This window comes from Vulpes lagopus, chromosome 20 (assembly GCF_018345385.1).
Source record: "Vulpes lagopus strain Blue_001 chromosome 20, ASM1834538v1, whole genome shotgun sequence".
Classification (NCBI taxonomy): domain Eukaryota; kingdom Metazoa; phylum Chordata; class Mammalia; order Carnivora; family Canidae; genus Vulpes; species Vulpes lagopus.
The window spans coordinates 26,992,820-27,014,234 of record NC_054843.1 but is presented as its reverse complement, the minus strand read 5'-3'; the positions used below and the strand labels follow the sequence as shown (position 1 = coordinate 27,014,234).

Below are 21,415 nucleotides of genomic sequence, written 5' to 3'. Positions count from 1 at the left end.
AAATTTGATCAATAGGCTATTCATAAGAGAAAAAAAAATTCAAAATGGTTATAAACCTATGAAGTGGTTGCCAGTTTTATTAATAATCATGAAAATGCAAGCTAAAACAAAACAAACATAATTTTTTATGCATTGGATTATTTTTAAAAAGAAAATGACTATGTCTCATATTGAAAAGAATCAAGAAAAATGGTCACTTCCATATGCCACAGATGGGAATATAAATTAAGACTTTTTTGGGATGACAATTTGAAAGTGTCTATCAACCCCATTTACATTGTGCTTATCTTTTGATGCAGTTATTTTGCTCCAGGAATACAACTTGCAGAAATATCCCCATGTGCACAGAGATGAGGCAAGGATGATCTTTGTAATGTTCATCAGAGAAACATTTAAAATATTTCTGTCATTAGGAAACAAGGGTTAAATGAACTATGTTATATCCATACTATAAAGAGGCAGGGATTCAATAGTTACTAAAATCGAATCCAACATCCTTACCATGACCCAAAGTCCTAAATAATCTGACCCCTGCCTCATTTCCTCCCTCTCCCCCCACCACTTATCCTGCTTCAAAGGTGTATGTTTGTTTGACAAGCCATTTGTTGTTTTCTAATCTTGCAGTGTGGTGTAATTTAACTGAGTGAATTTAAGGTAAATTAGATGAAAAAGCACAAAGGAAAAAGAACAATACAAGAGAAAATGTTATAAAAATAGATGTGCCTCATGTTAGATTAAAATGCTTCTTCTTATTTTTCTTACTCAATGCGTCAATGCATCATGATAGCTCACGTTATGCATTGCATTTATTTTCTTTAGAGCCTCTCCACGTGATGAAGGAGAAATCATGGGTAAGCATTTCAGAGAGCTCTGGTATTAGGTCTCCTGTCTCTTTATCCATTAAAATAATAGTTCATTTATTTCTATTAAACTAATTTTGAATCATACCTGTAATCCTATCAGAAGATATTATCATCTTTAAGGTTTTATTTGGGATCTGAGTGAGATTGCTCATATGATTAATCATGTTGATTGATCAAGTCATCATAATCTTTTAATTCAAAACTGCTCAGCCACCCGGGACACCTGGGTGGCTGAGCAGTTAAGCGTCTACCTTTGCTCAGGGCGTGATCCTGGAGGCCTGGGATTGAGTTCCGCATCAGGTTCCCTGCATGGAGCCTGCTTCTCTCTGTGCCTATGTCTCTGCCTGCCTCTCTCTCTCTCTCTCTCTCTCTCTCTCTCCCCCTCTCTGTGTCTCTCACGAATAAATAAATAGAATCTTCAAAAAAAAATACCTATGTCATGTTAACCCATAAATGAACCCTGACCATGTTCACTCAGTCCACCACTGGTATTGGATTACAGAGAACTTCACTTTACTAATAATTTCAAGACTACCTTGTGCTTTTTCTGCTTCAGAGCATGAAGTTTGTCACTTGTGAATCATGATTAAATCTGAGCATATATGATTACAAATGCACACATGGCAAAGGTTGGCTTTCACAATTCAAAGCGTCTACGTACAAAGAACTACTCTTTTTAGAGAGAACTGAAAACAACAAAAAACAAGGTATCATATCTCATTTGTAGATTTTGTTCCCTCCTCTGAAAGAGGCCGAGAGATTAGGTCACACTGTTCTATGAAAGCATATTCTCTCTTACACTGAGGCAAAGATTTGATTTAAGTGTGCTCATCACCATAGCCATGCCTTTTATGCTGTGAGCTATTGAAACATGAATACTCCACTAATTCTTTGCAACTACTAGACTGTAAATCAAACATGCCACTTAGTAAATGACCCTTATTCTTCATTTCTTTTCTTACTGAAGATCCCTAGCTGTTTGTAGGTACTACAACAAAACATGGAAGTTTTTGAGGAAAATGCTTTAACCTACTGTTCTCCTCAGGCAACTTGCATCCTTTGAAGCTCTCAGTATAATGAAACAAACAGCTAGTTGAAAGGTGAAAATTTTAGTCAAACAATTTTTATTGGGTTTATATTTTTATTCCTCCCATAGGATGCTAAATAATGAATGTGAACGATTTTTTTCCCCACTGAGTTTGCCCATTTTTTTTGATGGTAGGTAATTAGAAACACAAATTCATTAAGAAATGAAATGGTCATTAAAGGGATGATTTGTAAAGATAATTCTTCTGGGGAAAAGAGCAAATTTAGCAGTAACAATTTAAAAAATTAATTCAGCCTAACCATAATAATAACGACTCCCATTTACTAGATATTGGCTATGTTCTGGCCACTCATCAGAATTTATCACCTCTGGCCAGCTCAGAGCCGAGAGCCCATGGGACTTAGCAGTAAAAGCAAGTCATTGTTGTGTTTGCCAAACTGAGTTTCAGAATCAGTTTCAGTGGGGGTGGAAGCCAGGTTTCAATGGATTGAGGAGGAGTGGGAGAGAAGGAAGTGGAAGCAGCTACCATGGAAACAAAATTACTCATGAGGGGGAAAGGAGAGATACCATAGAAGCTGGTTGGAAAGTGGGCTTTAAAAAAAGAAGTTTGTTTGAGATAGGGGAGAACTGAGTTTATATCACTGAAACCTGGAACAGCACCCTGAAGGTACAGAAGACAGATGAAGTAATCTACTGAGCAAGGCAACTGAAAAATCAGAAAGAAGAAGAGGAATTCAGGAGAATTCTGTGTTCTGAACTTGTCAAACCCATACTGGACATCTGGCCTTAGGTATCCCATGAGCACCTCCACTTCAGCATTTCCACCCACACCCCCAAAATGGTTCTTCTGCTTTTGCTTCCTCTTTTACCAAAGGCACCATTATCCACCTACCTTCCCAAACCCAAAATCTGGAAACAATGCTGAATCATGCCTTGTTCTTATCCTCTCAACCAATTGCCAAGTTCTATCCATTTTATCCATTTAAAAACTAGGTATATAACAGGGTGCGTGGGAGGCTCAGTCAGTCAAGCATCCAACTCTTGATTTTGACTCAAGTCATGATCTCAGAGACCTGGGGTCGAGTCCCACATTGAACTCCCATGCTCAGTCTCTCTCTCTCTCTCTCTCTCTCTCTCTTTCCATCTTTCCTTTCTCAAATAAATAAATACATCTTTGAAAAAATAGGTATATGACATAACTCCTGAGGATCTTTCCCTCAGTACCTAACTAAGTCCAAGTTAGGTGCCCTGCTTTATCAGTCAGGATCCCATCAGAAGGACAGAAACTACTCTAGAGAATCCAGAAGAGGTGATTTAATGCAAGAAATCCATTCCACAGAGGAGGAAAGCATTGAGAAGTTCAGGCAACTGAGCCAATGACAGTCACAGAAAGCCAACTACCACCCCTGGAACTGGAGGAACTATTAAAGAGATGGTTTTATGAGAACCAGTGGTGTACTGGTTAATGTTCAATATCCAGCTCTCTCAGGGAATAACGAGAGCTGTTTGCCAATTCCTGTGGCATCGATATCCCACCATGGCTGATGTCAAGCTACCAACTCATCACCAAATGCAGAACTGGGGAAAGATACTCATATTCCGCCCTTGTGAACTTACATAACCACAACCAGAGGCTGGGACAGTCAGACAGAATTTTTTTTTTTAAGATTTATTTATTTAATTGAGGGAGAACATGATGGCAGGGGAGGCAAGAGGGGCAGAGAGGGGGAGACGGAGAATCTCAGGCAGACACCCTCTGAGCATGGAGCCTGATGCAGAGGCTCCATCTCCCAACCCTGATGTCATGATTTGAGCCAAAAGCTAAGAGTTGGATGCTACCCAACCGAGCCACCCAGGCACCCCCAGAATTGTCAGCCATGGAGGAGAAGCAGCTATTTCCAAAGATGCTACCTGGGAGGGTCAAGGGCAACAGATGCTTTGGCTTCTCCAAAGCTACCACCTTCTGTTCTCTCTCTAGTGCCCTTCTTTGGCCAAACCCAGCTGAAACCCAGTGTAGCCTGGGAAATGCAGCCCAGAACTGCAGATCTCCTCAGATACAGAGCAGCTGAGAAGGGCCAGGAATAAACCCAAGAATGTTTGAGCAAAAAAGTCCTGGGGCACTTCTACCTCCATTATAATTAGTCTGTAAGCTCTCTGAGGACAGGGCCACTTCACAGCTTAGAGTCTGGGGTTGAAGGAGCACCACATATTTTACAGAATCAATGAATGATTTATTAGCAAATGGAATATCTGCATTTAATAAGTGGAGTGTGTCACTTTGTGTATATGTGACTTGCTGTCAAATCACCACATTTATTGAGATGGTGGAACTACAACTTGCCAAAATAGCATAGGAAGGTATCATACGACTTGGCTTCTTAAAATTCTCATTGGGGCCTCAGCCCTTTGAGCCCATCTCATGCAACTTGCTGGAAGACTGAAAGCTTTTGTTTGATCACATGGCCAAACAAAAATCTCCTGTAGTTTAAAAATCTCTGAATTATTTACAAATCTGTTTTAGCAATTACCATTAACCTACTATGGCCTAGAAGTTCCCCCATTCCATCTAGCATAGCCTCTTCCTCTAGTAACTCCAAAGCCCTTAGTTAAAACCTTCATCTGTATTGCTAGTTCCTGCCCATGGGTAAACCCCTTCAGTTTCCACCAGGCCTCTCCTGGTCCAACTTCTATCATTATCCACCTTCAAGGGAGTCAAATATACTTTATTTTCCTTTCTTTTTCTTTTTTTTTTTTTTTTAGATTTTGTTTGTTTATTCATGAGAGACACACAGAGAGAGGCAGGGACTTAGGCAGAGGGAGAAGTATGCTCTCTGCAGGGAACCGGATATGGGATTCAATCCCAGGACCTGGGATCATGACCTGAGCCAAAGGCAGACACCCAATCACTGAGCCACCCAGGTGCCCCAGAGTCAAATATTTATCATTTGAAGAACTATCTGTAGTAGAATTTTCCTGTGGACCTTACCCCTACTGTGCTTCTGCTTCATGGGGCTGCCTTTGATCAAATATGTATTTAAAAATATTTGTAAGTCTTGTCAAAGATAAACAAAACTGGACACTAGTTAAAATGGAAAGGATAGATTTAACCAGTAATCTACCATATTAGGGATATAGGATATTACTATACTCAAAAGGGTAAATGAAGAGCCCATGCGACCTGAAGTCTACATCTATTTGCCCTGAGGGGACTGCATGTTTTAAAGGGATAATGAGGGAATAGGAAAGGGGTAGGGGTTGGATAGTGAGCAGGGGTCAGTAGAATCAGGGAAGTGAAAAATTACAAAACAGGGGGAAGAGAGGGAGTGGTGCCTGTGACACTCATCTGCGTTTGTTAGCTGGTGCTTATGCACTTTAGGCTCCTACCCTCTCACAGAAGCTAGGAGACAGGGGCCCTATCTTCAGGTATTGGTTGAAACAAACAGTAAAATCTTGACAGCCCTGAGTTTCCTCGGGCAGGCACTTTAAGTGGATTTGGGTCTTCCTGGGGATGTAGTCTTTAGCTGTTAGATTCTACTTTAATGTTTTGGGTGAGTCCTAGACCAAGGTTTGGCCTTCTCCAGAAGAGGGCTCAGAGGAGCCCAGCTGGAATTTGGTCAGGGAGAGAATCAGTCAGTTCAAGCCAAAGTATATTCTCAGTGACTCACTCTTACCAGACAGCCTCTCCATCAGACAGGCACGAGAAGGCCATTCGATCAGAGAATTAGGTCCCTTTTCCTTACCTACCCCATAAATTGTCTGTGAGGGGATGAGGTGTGGTACCTTTTTGAACTAATCCTCTTGTGAATATATCTATTTTTCTTCACCTTCAGTGTCACCCGGGGGGGGGGGGGGGGGGGGGACCAAGTGATGGATGAGGTCTTCCCCAGGTGCAGACAATATAGGAGTGTATCTGATCTATAGAGATTTTACATTATTACCATGTGCTCGCAATTCTAAATAATGTCAGTGATAAAAATACTCCTACTCCCTGAAATTTTTGTTGATCCAAATTCTAAGTAATTGCTCTGGCTGATGTCGTTTTGCTAATATACATGTAAGCTTCAAATTAGTACAGTTTTATCGCTTATTCTCCAATAGATATCATATTTTTTAAAGGGAAGTTAATTTGGAGGATTTCCAGTTGTACAGTCAGCTTCTAGCACTGTGGACTCAGCACATGCCTTCCTTTTCAAATAACTTTGTAATGGTTCAGAAATCATTTGAACTCGCTTTGGGTGCTGTGGGTAGCTTTCATTTTTTCATGTAAGCAGCAGATTCAAAATATACGACAGCACAGGGATTGTAAAGATAAAGAGAGAGAACTTGAGTCAAGTAACTCAAATTACTTGTGTTAAAAACATTAAGAAGGGGGGGCCTGGGTGGCTCAGTGGTTGAGCCTTTGGCTCAGGTCATGATCCCAATGTCCTGTGATAGAGTCCCACATCAGGCTCCCCATGGTGAGCCTGCTTCTCCCTCTGCCTATATCTCTGCCTCTCTCTTTGTGTCTCTGATGAATAAATAAATAAAATCTTAAAAAAAAAATTAAGAAGGAAAACAGAGTGTGAACGAGATACAGTATTCCATTTGCTAAGTACAAAATTTCATTCATGCGTATTGACTAGTATCTTTAACATTGAAATGTCTTATAGTTAATTAGTAATAGTTTTAAAGCTAAAATTTGAATCAAGAAAAAAAAACCTATTTCATTAGGATGAGCACTTAGTTGTTGGTTAAATGTTGGCTTTAATAAAATTCACTTATTAATTATCAGAAGATTGTTTATGTAAGATATTGTAATAGAACTATGACTGGTGATTTAAAGTTCAAGCTGTTAAATAGATGTAAAAACTTTTGAATGAATAGCTGTGTGTTTATCCATTTTCATGCTGCATGCGCGTTTTATCTTTCAATTATTTTCACTTGGCGTGATGCAAAGTTCAATGAAAGAATTTTTTTTCTTGCCTGTGTTTCTTTTCTAGCTATTATCATTATAAGCCGTTGGTTTCATTTGATTATTTCTGCAAATAGCTTTGTCACGAGAGGAGGGATTAAAAAACCGAGACACTCTGGTGTCACTCTAGGTCGGCCCCTGCTGCCAGCCAGCCCCATCCCTCCCCGTCCTCTCCCACAGCACCTGCCGCCGCCTGGGCTTCTCTTCCCACTCAGGCAGCCTTATAATCTGCTTCCCATACAGGAGTCAGAGTGACCTTTTCAAAATACAGATCTGATCATATCCACTCCCTTCTCTTTAGATCAGTCCATGGCTTTGAAATGTTCTTAAAGATGTGTCTTCTTGGCGTGGCTCCAGCGGCCCTCCCCTTCCCTGTCTCCCCCCAGGCTCTTGGGGTTCTCTCCCTCCCCATCACATCAGCTCATACTAAGTCTGTTCTACTTCCACATTCCCTCTCCCTCTTCTGACATTGTTCACTTTGCCAAAAAGGCTACTTCCCCCGCTTTTTTTCTAGTTCATTCTTACTCATCCTTCAGAGTTTCATTCAATGTTAGTTCTTCAAAGATGCTTCTCCTGGTCCCCTGGGGCTGGATGAAAACACAATTATAGCCTCAAACAGTGTCTTGTATCTCTCCCTCCAGCTCTGTCAGAGTTGCAGTTTTACTGGTGTTGGATGCTTATTGATTAATGTTTGTTCTGTTCGACTCTGCTATTTGCTCATCATGATGTGTCTAGAGACTGGCTGGCATTGTGCCTTGCACATGAAAGAAGGAGAGAGGGAGACAGAGAGAGGGAGAGAAGAGAATGGAATTGGAAAATTGGAGAGCGGAACAAAGAAAAGTGTAACAAAACATTTAAAAAGTCTATACAAGTAGATAAAATGTTACCTGTCAGATGTTAGCATGGTATGAGATAATTTGGAACTTGAAACTTTTACTGTAAAATTTCCACAAGATATTTAGGAAAGGTTAATTCACTTATAATATTTATTTAGTATGATTTCTCATATAAATCTCTTTTCCAACAGATACTTTGTAAGGTACTCATCTTATAAAGATATGGTCCAAAAAATGCAAAAAAAACACCAAAACCAAGCAAATTAATAAACTCTGAAAAGATATTCTCAAATTATATCACAGATAAAATATTAATTTCCCTAATATAAAAGACCTCTAGGGGCATGGTGACTCAGTCAGTTAAGCGTCCAACTCTTGATCTCAGCTCAGGTCTTGATCTCAAGGTTGTGAGTTCAAGCCTTGCACTGGGCTCCACACTGGGCACGGAACCAACTTTTAAAAAAGAAAAAAAAAAAGACCTTTTGAAAAAACAAAACAAAACAAAAAGACCAACTCCCTTTTATCTAACTTTTATAGATAAACAGACAAAAGATATGAAGAAAGAATTCACAAACACAACACATGCTCAATCTTGCTCATAATAAGATAATGCAACTAAAATTGCATGGATGAAATCAGTAGAAATTCAAAACCTTGACAACATACTCACTCTGTTGGGGTGGCTGTAGGGAAACAGGCTCTCATATTTTGTTGGTGAGAGGGAACTACAGGGACACAGTCCTTATGAAGGGGAACTGGGAATAACTAGCAACATTATATATGTATTAAACTTTTGATCACCTTCCAAAAAAAATGTTTTCCAGAAATCTACTTCAAAGATGCTCTGGGGGAAGGGTATGAGTGCAGGGTTCTCGGGGTGCCATTTCACTCCTCTCTACTTTTGTGATTATTTGGAAATATCCATAAGGAAAAGGTTTTAACAATTAGTATCTACTGATGTTTTCTTTTGACTGTAATATTCTAATGCCTGAGCTTCAGTTTTCCCCAAGCCTAAAATAAAATCTGCTTCCCAAATGAACAAGTTAGAAATGATGGAGGGGTATGATAAGCAGGGAAGAAGGGAGAGTCCTTACAAAGGTGCCTTGTTGAGTTGGCCACCACAAGAGGTTGCTCAGATGGAGGGGCTTTCTGAAAAGCCTGGTGAACTTCAGAAGGGGGGCCCCTCTTAGCCTCGGTGAGACCCCAAGGTAGGAGGTGAGCAGGAATACCTCTATGGTACCTGAGTCCACATCCTGTTAGATGACCCCTGTAAGAAATCAGGCCTGCACAGAACTTTTTCCTGCATCTGTGGCTGGATGCCACAGTGTCAACACACTGATGCCACAGAATTCAACACAGTGTACCAGAGGTGCATGCTACCCCGAAAAGGGATTATTCACACTTCCGGGTGAATTTTAGGAGTTTCTTTTGATTTCCTTTGAGTGAAATGAATAATACGACGACATTAGAAATATTAGTAATAGTTGGCCCGAACACCAAATTGATCATTGTTATCCACTTGATCAAGATATGCAGCTTCTTTAGGAAAGAATAACAACTACATATTGCAGCTAGAAAGTGAGGGGTTCAAGTATGTACCAATCTATCAGAGTAAGCCAGTTGTAAATGGTTCTTAGTGAAGCAGGCCTAAATGTTTAGCATGTTTAGCATATTAAGTATGCTAATGGTTTGGGAGAAGTATCTTAAATATATACGTTATAATATAATACACACACACACACATATATATATATTGAGTTTTAAAGTTTGATAATAAAAAGAGAGGGAAAGTAAGCTGGCATATCGTCTGCTCCATAAACAGTTATTGAGGCAGATAGAACAGCCAAGTGCTCATTCTGAAATGCTGATTATTTCTCTGTGCCAGACAGAAGTGGGAATCAAAATGATTTACTCTAAGAACTTTGACTGTATTACTGTGAAATCATTTATACACTGTTAAATGATTTGAATACGCACAAAAATCTATACGTCCCCAAAGCATGTTCCTTTGCATTTCCTCCACCAAAGACAGATATTATGTGAAGTAATGAGGCTGGAATTCATAAGCAGATAAAATTTCTATTGGCTTCAATCATATGGGCTGGTTAAAAGGTGGCTGTCATCTCAAAATGGTCTTCCCATATGTATTAGTTCACAACTGCTGTTGTAACAAATTACTACTACCTTTGTGGCTTCAAACAACAGAAATTTGCTTTCTCACAGTTCTGGAAGCCCCAAGTCCAAAATCAAGCTGGCAGCAGGGCCATGCTTCCTCCTGGGGCTCTTGGGGAGAATCTGTTCCTTGCCTCCTCTAGCTTCTGGTGGCTGCTGACATGCCCTGGTGTTCCTTGGCTGGTAGGTTGTATCACTCCAATTTCTGCCTTTGTCTTCACACAGCCTTCAAATCTCCCTCTACTTCTTTCTTCTAAGGACTGTGATGCCATTTAGGGCCCACCAGGATAATCTAGGGTATCTCCTCATCTCAAGATCCTTAACTTATTTGCACCTGCAAAGACTCTTTATTTTCCAAATAAGTAACATTTACAGGTTCCCAGGTTAGAACCTGATATTTCTTAGGACACCATTAGGCTCATTATACACCCACTTTGAGTTAATCTACTGAGATTCTAATTTCTGTCTTACTTATTGCTGCTATAGAATAACAGCTGAAAAGGAAATTAAGCTGCTCTCATACTTACCCATATACTCACCCTAAGATTAGCCATAATTTTGTTTCTAAGGTCAGCACGCTTTTTCTGAAAAGGGCCAGACAGTAAATATTTGATATGATCTCTGTCAGAACTATTTAACTCTGCCATTATAGTGAGAAAGCAGCCATAAACAATACATAAATGAATGTGTTCCAATAAAACTTCATTTTCAAAAACCGGAAATGGGCCAGATTTGGCCTGTAGACTGAGGTTTGCCGACTCATAAATAAGGTCTAGGCTTTTCTTGAGGAAAATGAAAATATTTGCGTATTTCAGGGTTTGTGCTATCTCTATTTTTCCGCAGCTACCCCACAGAAGGGAAGGGTGAATATTCTGGAGTAAAGATAGAAGGAAGGTAAACTGGGTCAGAAACACAGATAAGGAGTGAGGCAGCCCATGTCTAAGGGGAAGAGATGTGGCAGCTCCGGGACTAAATCAGTTTCCTCTGCTACTGTAACAAATCACCACAAATATATGGTCTAAAACCACACAAATTTATTTATTTTATTTATTTTATTTATTTATTTATTTATTATTATTTTTTTTTTTACAAATTTATTACCTTATAGTTGCGTAGATTAGAAGTGCAACAGAGGTCTTCATGGGGCCAGAAGCCCGAAATTCAAAATCAAGATGCCAGCAGGGCTCTTTCTGGAGGCTCTAGAGGAAAGTCTGCTTCTGGTCTTCACTAGCTTCTAGAGGCTGCCCACATTCCTGGGCTCCTGGTCCTCTTCCTCCATCTTCAAGGCCAGCAGCAGCGGGTTGAGTCCTTCTCACATCACAGCACTTCAGCCTTTTCTTCTGCTAAACTCTTAGACACACAGGACCCATAGTAGTACATTGGTCCTACCCAAATAATCCAGGGAAATATCCTTATATTAAGTCAGTTGATTAGAACCTTAATGGCTCATGCAGCTTTAGTTCCCCTTTTCCATGTAATGTAACATATTCACATGCTCTGAAACTAGGATGTAACATCATGGGGAGACCATTATTTTGCCTACTATAAGGAACATACAGGACCCGTATTCTACTCCAAGGAGAGCTCAGGGGTGGTGGAACTTCCAATGGATGATTAAGATAGGGATACAAAGAGGCTGGAAATTAAACCCCCTGATCTGGAGAGCAGCAATGAGTTTCTTGTGGCAAAGGGAACCATATGAAAGATGTCCCTGGATCTTGGCAAGAGAAGCTCTGCAGCTCTCAACAGACTTGCCCAGCAATAAAATGAGCAATAGTGGCCATCAGGAGCTAAAGACCAGGGACCTCCCCCATTGTCATGGAACTCTTCACACCTCAGCTTCTTAGATAGAAGTAAAGATCGAGGGATCCCTGGGTGGCGCAGCGGTTTGGCGCCTGCCTTTGGCCCAGGGCGCGATCCTGGAGACCCGGGATCGAATCCCACATCAGGCTCCCGGTGCATGGAGCCCGCTTCTCCCTCCGCCTGTGTCTCTGCCTCTCTCTCTCTCTTTGTGACTATCATAAATAAATAAAAAAATAAAATAAAATTCTAAAAAAAAAAAAAAAAAGAAGAAGAAGAAGTAAAGATCGAGTCCCAGTAATGACTGATACCAGATGTCCTGCCAGTCAGGTGATTGAGAACTCAGAGACAGGTTAAATATGATTCAGAAAAAAATAAAAGAATAAGCCCCGTTATTCCCAAGATAACACAGGACTTCTTCATACTCACTACATAATCTTTCAAAGTATAAACTTTCAACAAGTATGTTTTCTTTGTGTCCTCCTCTGATCTCCTACGCTTACAACCCTGCTACTCAAAGCCTTTGAGGTTTCAGCAATTCTGAGACTGGCATTAAGATCCCCCTACCAGCCACCACCAAGATTTGATCCAATCCTACCATGTAAATTCCTACCAAATATTAACTTTTATATACTGATGATTTCTATGCAAGTTACAATATTTTTCCTATTAGTGGGTATCTTTATAGTGCTTTCCTGCCTTAAAAGGCTTTTTCCACCCTAGCTTTGCACCTCTAAATCCTACTCCCATCCAAGGTCATTTGAATGCTCCTTTCAATCATAAATCCTTCCCTGATCTTCCCAACTGAATTATTGCAGAACCCCATTCTCTTTATTTATCCCTCCAACTGCCCTAGTCTTCTACCAGTGTATCAGTCATATGTCATCAGAAAACAGAAACCACAGTATTTCCCCAAAACTAATTTAGTGTAGAGACTGGTTCTCCAGGTATTTGAGGGCTGAAAGAGCAATAGAGAACACTAAAGATTACCCAGAGATAACAAGCAGCTACCACCCACAGAGCTGAGATAATAAAAAAGAAGAGGTTGGATTACTAGAATTTAGGATCTCAGAGTAGGCACCGTGCAGAATGGGGACTCAGACCTCTAAGAAGGGGCCATGCCTGACTGTTGTTGATCCTTATGGAGAGGAGCAATTAACTAGTTTGGGGAGTTCAAGGAAGCTGGCAATTGAAATCAACTGTCACTCTTAAGACAAACTGTTCCCACTTGGGTGAAATGTCACTGTGAAGGTGGATGCCAGTAGGAAAAACAAATAAGAACAATGAAGCCCCTCCCAGCTCCTCCCTCCTTCTTGTGTTCATGTCACTCCAGTGCTTCTTGGGACCTACCAGGAAGTGAGTTGGCAAATGAGTCTAGAAAATACAGTTTGCTGGGTCTGAGCCCCAGAATGGTAAGGCAACATACAAAGGTGGAATTGAAATCAGACAAGGCAGGCATTCTGGAAGACTGAGGGAAATGCTTTGAGGTAGTTCTTCCTTTAGTACCTTTAAACTGTAAAGTATAAAAGTTGATCGTGCAGCCACCACATAGGGCTGGTCCAAGTCCCAGTGGTAACTCTTACTTTTCTACTAACAAGCTTCTTTTCTACAATGAAACATCTCCATTCACAGCACCAAGAGGATCTCCAGACACCAAAACCAAAACTCTTGTAATCCACCAATTTCTTCCTCTTTATCGTACACTACTCATCCACAACCAAGTCCTACTCATAATATCTTGATCTCTATCCCCACTGCCGTCACTCATTTCCAGTCCCTTTATATTTGACTGGCTGAAAATTACCCGGTCAGTCTTTACTTCTTCTAATCTCAAATGTCTTTGTCCACCAAGTACTGTGTACAACAACGTGGTAGTCACAGAAATAAATACGTTGGAGAGACAATGTTAGCACATACTTTTAAATGATACAAGTAATGACATAATACTTCCAGTGGATATTTTGGAATCCATAAACAAGAGGAAGCAATGAGACTAGAGGTATCGAAGCCAGACAGGAGATAAACATTGAGGGTTAATACAAATTGTTTAGACAAAAGAGACAGGAAAAAAATAGAGGAAGAGGGCACTCCAGATTGAAGGACATCATAAGGAAGAGTGAGAGGAAAAATGATCATCTTGACTGTTTGAGGATGTAAAGGAGAGAGAATTAATCACATCTCAGGATGCATCCGGGAAGTATCAGAAGGTCCTTGTTAGGATGGCAGCTGTTTTGTCGATGGATACAAATGAGCTGTTGAAGACCTGCATCCAAGGTACTCTGGAAATACCAGTAACTATAAGTGGAATTGCCATTTCGAAGATTCTAGCCATTGTTTTGAACGCTCTTCCTGCCTCTGAGATCACACACTGATAGCCTTAGCTTCCCAGTGTTCAAACAATTTTGTTGACTTTCCTCTGCTCCAGTTTACTTTACTCTTCATTTAAACACTAAGTACTTTCATAGCAACTTTGCATAAGTCATATCTCTTCTCATTTTGTACAGGATTTTTCTTTTTAAAATAAAGTGGTCACTTGAGTCTCAGTTAAGGTACTTTTGTCAGCAAGGAAGAGAAGACGTCAAGAACGGCTGGCACAAGTAAGGAAAACATGCTCCGTGTAACAAGAAGACCTGAGTAATCACCAAGACCAGATGGGCTCTTCCAAGGATGGCTCTGAATGACTGCAGCAGTTCCAGGAGTCCCAGGTTTAACAACACCATCTCAAGTCAGAAGAGAGGAGAGGGCACCCCCCCTTGCCTGTCTCTTTTTAAATCAGAGAAACATTTTCAGTCACTCCCCAGACAAGGCTCTCCCCTCATATCTCTTAGGCCAAAATGGTGTCATGTGCCCATCTTTAAAGGAATCCTTTAAAAGTGAATGGAATAACTGGGATAAGTTTAAAGTAATCAGAACTCAACCCTTAGGGTACAGGACAGTTCCACTCACTCTTGAAGCCAGAAACCAGCCAACACTTGAAAAAACATCAGGTTCTGTCACCACAGAACAGGGTTGACCGGGGCTGGAGGATGGCAGTTGAGCAGGCGGTAATAGCCCTCGCACCGTCTTCCCTCCTTAATTATAGTTATTTCATACCTTCCAAGCTTTCTTTTTGTTAACTTCCCAAATTTGATTTTATTTTCTTGATAGAACATTCAATAATTTTAAAAAGATTTTATTTATTTATTTGAGAGAGAGAGAAAGAGAGCACCAGTGAGGGGAGGGGCAGAATGAGAGGGAGAAGGAGAAGCAGACTCCCGGCTGAGCAGGAAGCCAGACATGGGGCTCGATCCCACAACCCTGAGATCATGACCCAAGCTGAAGGCAGACGCTTAAGTGACTGAGCCACCCAGGTGCCCCACAGTCAGTGTATTTTTTTTAAAGGTTGATAATACACATAAAAATGAGTGTTGATTTGCTCTCATCTGTCATCCTTAAACAATCTGCCCAACATACCAAGTTCACCCCTTCATTATTCTTCCTCTCCACGTAGCCTGAACACTGCACTGTCCTTAGCATTTTTCACATTCATGGGATTTTCATATCAGAGGTTCAACAATCACACATGCTCTCCATAGATCTACCTCACTTCTTTACATGGTCCTTAGTGACTTATGGCTCCTGCCATCTTTCTCACATATCCTGTAAAATCAGAGCTCACCAGAAATGCTTCCATATTACTACCCGGGTTCCATTAAGGGCATCTTTTCCCCTTACAGTTTTGAGAGTGTGTTGTCAAAATTTCACTTCCATGATTCTTCTTTCTCCAACCAGCTTCCCTTTTAAATTTCTCTTTATAAAATTATTAAATGTTTTATCTAACCTTCCTTAGGACTGATTTTCAAAAGTCTGTATTATGTGCCTACCTTCTATATTTCTTGGCTCTCAAATACAAGCAGCAGAATAGTTATATTCTTCCAAAATTCCAGTTCTTTCCACAGAAAGCTTGACTAAAAGAGAAAGTACCTGAACTGAGTTAAAATTTTGGCTTTTCCACTTTAGTGGTTAAAGAAATAACTTCCCCCCAAGTCTGATTTCATGTATATAAAATGGTGATACAAATATCTGCTTCATAAACTGTGAAATTAAATGATGGTTTGTGTGTGTGTGTGTGTGTGTGTGTGTGTACTATCTCACTCTCATTTTTTTTTCAATGTAAGATTTTAAAATGTCAGAATGTGAAGTTCTTCAAAACTACCATAAAATTGGAGTTACAAATTCAATTGGTCATCATGATCCTGCCTGTGACTGTCCTCTCGGCAGCCTGTAGCCTTCTCCCTTCAAGCTACCTGAAAGTCCACTCAAGTAATTCAAAGTGTGTTTGTGTGACCAAGTTCACGTTGACCACATTCTCTCAGGAACTTGGAAAGGTCAGACTCACCAGAGGCAGGGCCCTTTACAGGCATGGAAACATTTTTGAAAATTGCAGTCGTTAATTTGTGGTCCTGCTTGGCTTTTTTCTCTGTGTCATTTCAAGTTTACAGTGTGTTACACAATTAGATATATATTTTTTTCCTTTCCCAAGAAGAGAGATCCCTCTAGTGGTTCGAGTGAGTCTTGATTTTTCCGTGAGCAGAGGAGAACAGCGAGAGAGAGCCTGTTTAATTCCTATGAGCTGTCGAGTTGATGAGCTGGGAGGAGAGAGGTGAGCTGCAATAGTCAGACACAAAGAAACATGACCCAGTGGGATCTCTTTCTTTGTTATGGGGGTGGCAATCAAGGAATTTTATAGACCTTTAGAGACTTGTAAGATCCTTGCCACTGATCTATCAGGATCTTTGTGATTATCATTTATGATTTATTATCATTTCTTCAATCCCATTTCAGCTCATCTCTCCCCTATCTGCATTGTTGTGGGAATATGCAAATCCCTCTCATGTAACTGCCAAGTCCGCATACAGTGTCCTGCGCACAATTCTAGATGGAAGCAGTTGAGGACTAAGAGTTGGTTAACATTCTTATGTTTGTATTAAAAGAAATAGTCAAGAAAATCCATTGTGCATTTCCAGTTTTGTGGCTTGTAATTCATTAGGATGAGAGAAGAGGGTGATGGGGTCATTTACTCTCCCTTCAATTCTGATGAAGCAGCTGGAGATATGAAAAAAAATCATTCTGCGTGGTCAAAACCAATTAAAAGAGGAATGCCAGCAACCTGCAGTTATGCACATTAAAAAAAAATGATGCCGGAGATTTAATTGGATAAGTAAGATCAGCTCATACTTGAATAACATTCTAACCAATGACTCCACTGCAGATATTTTGGCAAAGCCGTTGCCATGTTTGGTATTCAGTCTTCCAGTGGTCACTTGGTTTAGCCTGAGCAAGCATCTGTACCTCCTGCACCTGTACCTCCCCCTTGACAGTGGCCAAGGGGAAGACTTAAAGAATGAGTGGCAGATCCACAGTTCTGATCTGCTGGTTCCTCAAGTGACCCTGGCAAACAGAAAAGAAAGATCTCCCATGTCCATAGGACCTTTGTGTAACAGCTGAGCTGCTTCAAGTGTCCCAGATAAAGAGACTAAGCACTGTTCATGTAAATTATCACTTATCTAAAAACTACAGTCATCGGTTACAGAGCATTGTTTGGACGCTCTGGCAATAAATCATTTTTGTGAGTTAATGTGTTGAAACGTATATTGTCCTTCAATGTAAGCAATCAACAGCAATGTCTGTTTTTTGTTCCACTTCAAACTCTTGGGCCCTGGGAAATTTAGAGAGCAAAATGTTTCAATGTCACAGTATGTGTTTCAGAAATTCCCATTTCTCCCTCTTCAGTTCATGTTGAAGGAATAAAAGGCAGCCAGTAAATGGAAGAGGCAAGACAAAAACAAAAAAGTAAACTGGCTTAATTCACGAATCAGGTATGATTATAACCTATGATTACATTCCTTTAAGGATGGATATGAAGCCACAAAGACACTACCTGATATTCTTTGTCCATGTTTTATATTTTAGCTACATTACAAATTAATCCTATAGCCCACCCTCATGATTCAACCTTCTTTTTGAAGGTTTTAGCTATCTGCTAAGTTTGACTCATCCCCATTATTTTAGTAATAAAATATCAACTTCATAATAAAATATTCAATACCCTCAAAGTCCACAGGGGAGAAAACTGACACATGAGGCTCCCAAACAAGATGCTAGATGGGTTCTACGGGTCCTTTCCATACTAGGAGAAGGATTATGATACTTTGATGAGGTCACAAGCTTCAGTATAACTTGTTTATTTAACAAACAATATTAAGTACCCATAGTGATTCATATTGTGTCAGTTTAGTGAAGGTGGAACCCCATTTCCCAGAATTCTCCTCATTGTATAATTTCAAGTTAGTGTGAGCCACAAGTGACACTTTGATAATACCTGAGAGATGGAAGTGAAACAGCAGCCTTTTTTTTTTTTTTTTTTTTTTTTTAATGTTTGGAAGATCTGTGCGGGTTATCTACTAGGCACTACTGAAACTCATACCTATTGTTCAGTTGCTGGCTCACCTTGAAAGTGTGGGGCAGACCCAAGTCTACCCCTCCTCCTGCTCCCTTCAGATACCCCTTTCCACTTCCCTACTCCTGGGATGGATGAATGTTTGGTTCTGTGACAAAGGACTCAAGTGTTCATTACAGGTCATCTGCAACGTCAAAATTGGAGTCTGACGCGGGTTCGAGTCCATTCTTATTAATTCCAGCCTCAAACTCATGTGTTCTAGTGTGTCCTTGCTCTTTACCATTTCACCTTCACATTTTCCTTTCTACTTCAGACATAAAAACAACAGACTTCGGTAGCCTATTTAACCAGCTCCCACAATTGCATTAAGGTCAACTCCCTATCATAAAATCCTTATCATACAACACTCCTGGTGGTTCTGTTCCTCTGACAACCCTGATGATATAGTGCCTACTGTGAGCATACCACTACAACTGGCAATAGGGATTTTAAATATGAATAAATCAATCTAGTAAAGAAGACTATTTGTTTTCTAGAGCTTCCATAACGAAATACCATAGGCTAAGTGCCTTAAGTAACAGAAATTTATTTTATTGTAGTTCTGGAGGCTAGAAGTCCAAGATCAAGGTGTCAGCAGGTTGGGTTTCTCCTTAAGTATCTCTCCTTGGCTTGGAGATGGCCGTGTTCTTGCCATGTCTTCATTGGGTCTTTCCCCTGTGCATGTGTAACTCTGGCATCTCTTCCTCTTCTTATAGGACACCAGTCCTATTGGATTAGGCCCTGACTCTTATGACCTCATTAACCTTAATTACCCCTTGAAAGGCCCTATTTCCAAATACAGTCACATTGGGGGTTAGGGCTTCAACAGATAAACTTGAGGGGAACACAATTCAGTTGATAACAAAGAAGTAGGCATACCAAAAATTGTTATTGCATGTGAAGAATGTGAGGTGGAATTATAGAATGCCATGGAAGGCCACAAGATGGGTATATAACACCGTTCTGGAATTGTGGGTTCAGAGATAGGGTGATTATACAATGTATCATCCAAAATGGGACACTTGTGAACACACCAGTGTGCCCTAAAAATAAAAAGACACTAATTGATCTTCATCAGGCATATTCTAGAACTGTCCTGGGAAACCAGGAGCCATGGACACTCTTAAGAAAAGACCTCATAGGGGTGTAACATCTAAGGCAGGAACTACAGAGGAGTAGACGTCAAGGAGATGAAGATGAGCAGGTGGGGAGTGTACTCTAGATGCTCAGGAAGAAAGAATATAATGAGCAAAGACAGAAAGCTGGAGACACAGTGGCATTTTGGGGGAACCACTGGAGATTCCACATGGTGGAAGTTAAGCAAGGGCAGGGGGCCAGACAAGAAGCAAGGTAAGCCGGATTCAGAGGCTAAAGGGGCTCTTGAAGGGTCTGGACTTGGTTTGAAGGCAGGCACAGGCCATTACAAGTTTCAATCATGGCATAATATGATTTACATTTTAGAACAGTCTCTCAGAAATTAGATCAAGATGTGGTAACTATAATTAGTAACACCATATCATATAGAAAGTAGAACTTAAGTGTTCTCACCAGAAGAAAAAAATGATGAATATGTAAAGTAATGGATGTGTTAAGTAACTAGATGGGAGAAATCCTTTCACAACTTTTATGTATATTAAATTACCACGATGTGCACTTTAAATATCTTACAACTTTGTTTGTCAATTATACCTTGATCAAGTTGAAATTTTTTTTTTAAGTTGAAATTTTTAAGAGAGAAATTAGATCAAGATAGCAGATTCCTTCAGTTTCTGACTTTTTCCCTTAGATACCTCTTTTCCCCCCACAGACAAAAGAATATTGTTTTAAAGATCAAATAAAGTAATAGTCTTGGGAAACAAGAAGAAATTCCATCTATAAAACAGAAATATGGAGGATCTGAAAAAAAAAAAAAAACACAGAAATCAAACAGGATCAGATAGACAGAGGAACTACAGTCAAGTGCAGGAACCACAGCATCTGGAGCAACTAAGGAGCCAAGTTCAAAAGGCTCTCACCAAAAGAGGGGCAACTTGAATGTCAATAACGATAGTAACCATAATAGATTAAAACACATCAAATAAGTTTCAGTCTGTAAGCCTATAAAATGATATTGTAGTAAAACTAATTGGTTACTACTGAAGAGTCTCAGTGAGCTATTTTTATAACTGTTAAATAATCAAGCTTTTTTTTTTTTTTGCCTTTCCCATATGAACTGTACCAAGGAGTAACCAATACTAGATGAGGGTAAGTTTCTCCTTATAGAAATACTACAGCTAATAAATGAGGAATGAATGATTTAATTAGTGCATCACCACCTGAGGTAATGGAAGTAGATATTGATCAGCAATAGCTGCTCAAGCCACAAAAGAAAAGCAACTAGACTTTAGATGCTTCCTGATAGAACATAACACTACTTGTGAATTAATTTTGCTAAAAAAAAAAAAAAAAGGAAAGAAAAAGAGAAAGAAAAAGTTGAACTTGAATCTAATCAAACTTTCAGAACACTTACTAATATACAGGAAATTTAGGATAACACAGGTTCCAAACAGCAAAATTGATCTACATTAAAAAAGAAATGGAAAAAAAAGACTATAGATTGGAAAAGTATTCAGGGACATATCTACTAATTGCAATGTGTAGACCTTATTCATATCCTGATTTAAGGAAGTTAACAGTAAGTCATGATAGGGATAGTAGTGCCACTACTGCAAATCTAGACACCGACAAAATATGTGATGACTAAATATTTTGAGTGTGGGGAATATGTGAGGAGATATTTCTAGGGAGCAATTGCATACATAAGTCTGGATCTCTTGAGACACATCTGGACTAGGGCTATAAATGTGGGAATTGGAATCATCTATAGATTCTTGCTTCACACAGGAAGCTGCTAGGATATTAAGCTGTGCATAGAGTTCTTCATTGTCCACAGCATTGAGATTTGGGGACCAATAATTCATTATGGAAGGATGTATTGTCCAACACAGGAAGTTTAGCTGCCTCTATCCAACTAGATGCGTCTAGAATTTCCCCATCCAATTGTCACAACCAGAAGTGTCCCCAGACATTACTCCAAATTGTCCCAGTGTAGTATCAATAATGTAGAGTGAAAAAAGAAGAGAGAGAATGAGGCCTCAGAGTGTCAAAAAAGTCTATGATTAAATCACAACCTCACCACAAGGAACTGTGGCCATCTCACTAGACCTTACTTTGCTCATCCATAAAATGGAAACAATATCATCTAATTCACTAAGTAGCTGTGCAGCA

At 39.9% G+C, this 21,415-nt stretch overlaps 1 long non-coding RNA gene across 1 annotated transcript in view; it reads right to left on the bottom strand.

The window, feature by feature from the left end:
* Window positions 1-288: 288 nt before the first annotated feature.
* LOC121479470 overlaps window positions 289-21,415 on the bottom strand; it is a 110,731-nt gene continuing 89,604 nt past the window's right edge. The window contains exon 3 of the long non-coding RNA XR_005984732.1: window positions 289-403. This is a non-coding gene — a long non-coding RNA (uncharacterized LOC121479470). The remainder of the gene's footprint in view (window positions 404-21,415) is intronic.